We start from the raw sequence: 1,976 nt of genomic DNA, 5'->3' as shown, positions 1-1,976 counted from the left end.
CGAGGTTGGGCTAGGATTTTGTCTTACAAGTATATGCAGAGGATCCTAAAGGAGGAAATCCCAAGATATCAGCTTGCGGGAAAAGGCTCTACAATTTGGAGTACTCTCAAAAAAGGGGTTGCACTAATAAAAGAACTTTTTTGGATCTATAAGAGGGAGGAAGAGGTTCTTTATTGGTTTGATTCTTGGGATGGCTATCCCCCCATTATTGGCCAGTTTCCTAATTTAGTATGCAACTTTAAGTCTGTTTATAGGTGTGGGCAACTGGAGATGGTGCGGTGGAAGGATCCTAATGAATGGTCGGTTGTGGGTATGGAGGAAGACTGCGCTGAGCTTCATGGAATTTTGGCTAGTAAACATTGTAGTTCCCTTAAGGATAGGGATAGACTTGCTTGGTCCCTAAATCCTAAGGGTGATTTTACTATTGCCAATGGGTACTAGGAGATGTTGTTCCATAGCTTGGAAGGGAGGGAGGTGCACTGGTGGAAATATATTTCGAACAAATTCTTTTGAGTGAAGTGTAACTGTTTTGCTTGGACTTTGGCTTTGAATAGATGTCTAACCTGGGACAATATTCGCAAGTGTGGGTTCCACAGGCCTACCATATGTGTTTTGTGTGGTAATGGAGAGGAGGATTCCTCACACCTGTTCTTCAGATGCCTTTTCTTGTTGCTGCTCTGGCATTATTGGTGGGGGGTGTGTAAGCACCCTTGTGTTCACGCGGATTCTTTGGTGGATTTTTGGAGTAGTTTGGATAGGCCTCTTAATTTGTCCTCTTTTCTTCAGATTGCTTGGCACATTGGGCCCATTTTCATTCTTTGGCAGATCTGGCTAGAGAGGAATAGGAGGATCTTTAGGGAAGTCAGACTATTAGTTCAACAAGTGTAGAATATAATCATTGGAATGATCCAAGAGACAGTGGAAGCTAAATGTGAGGTGAATTTTCCTCTCGATAGATGAGAGGCTAATATTGTGAGTAGGTTAGGTTTGCAAGAGATGTCTCTTGTCTCAGCTTGTGTCAAGAGAGGTAGACATGCTAAGTAGAAGGTTCAAAGGGTGGGAAGATGGTTGCCCCCTCAGGATGATTCCATTAGGATTAACATCGATCGATCCTCTCGAGGTAATCTAGGTCCTGTTGGGATTGGGGGTGTTGGTAGGGATTGTTTGGGGGGTGTGGTAATCTTCTTTTCAGTGCATAAAGGGCAAAAGTCTAATAATTTTATGGAGGGACTTACAATTTTCTATGCTCTGGAGCGTGCTTATGAGTTGGGGTGGCATAAGGTTATCTGCGAATCAAATTCGCAGATTATTGTTAATATGTTGATTGAGCAGAATGTGAATGGAATTAATTGGCAGTTGGCAGGGATTGTGCAATAGATTCTGTAAATTAGTGCTATGATGGAGAGGGTGTCTTTCATCCACATTCCTTGTGAATGGAATAGAGCAGCGGATTGTTTGGCTAAGTGGGCTTTGGAACATGGTGATGATTGGAAAGTTGGGGGTTGGGAGCATCTTTCCCCTTATTACTGTCAGGACATGCATAAGATCTTTGTTGAGGATATGGATAGTTATGAAGCTAGATGATTTCTGGTTGGGTTTGTTGCTCTCTTCTAGAGCCTTGTGGCTCTATTTTTCTTGTGTAATGCTAGTTTCTGATTATTAATAAAGTTTTTACCCCTTTCTTCAAAAAAAATTAAAATCCCCTTTTCCCCTTTTTGATTAAATTCACATTTAATTAAAATCCCTGTTGCATTTAAATAAATAAAAATATATTAAAAAATCCCCCCACTTTCATAATCCTACAAATGCAAGTTGCATCCCCTTTTTGGCTAAATTAAATCATTTTAATTTACCAAAATTACCTATTTTCCCTCACCCACTTGCAAAATCCTACATTCCCCTAATCATTCTTCTAGAAGCCTTCTAATCCTATCCTAATCATGTCCCATCCCTAAAATTGGGGGAGTCACTTCTCC

The sequence above is a fragment of the Cryptomeria japonica genome, chromosome 4 (assembly GCF_030272615.1).
Source record: "Cryptomeria japonica chromosome 4, Sugi_1.0, whole genome shotgun sequence".
Lineage (NCBI taxonomy): Eukaryota > Viridiplantae > Streptophyta > Pinopsida > Cupressales > Cupressaceae > Cryptomeria > Cryptomeria japonica.
This window is presented reverse-complemented; position numbering follows the sequence as displayed.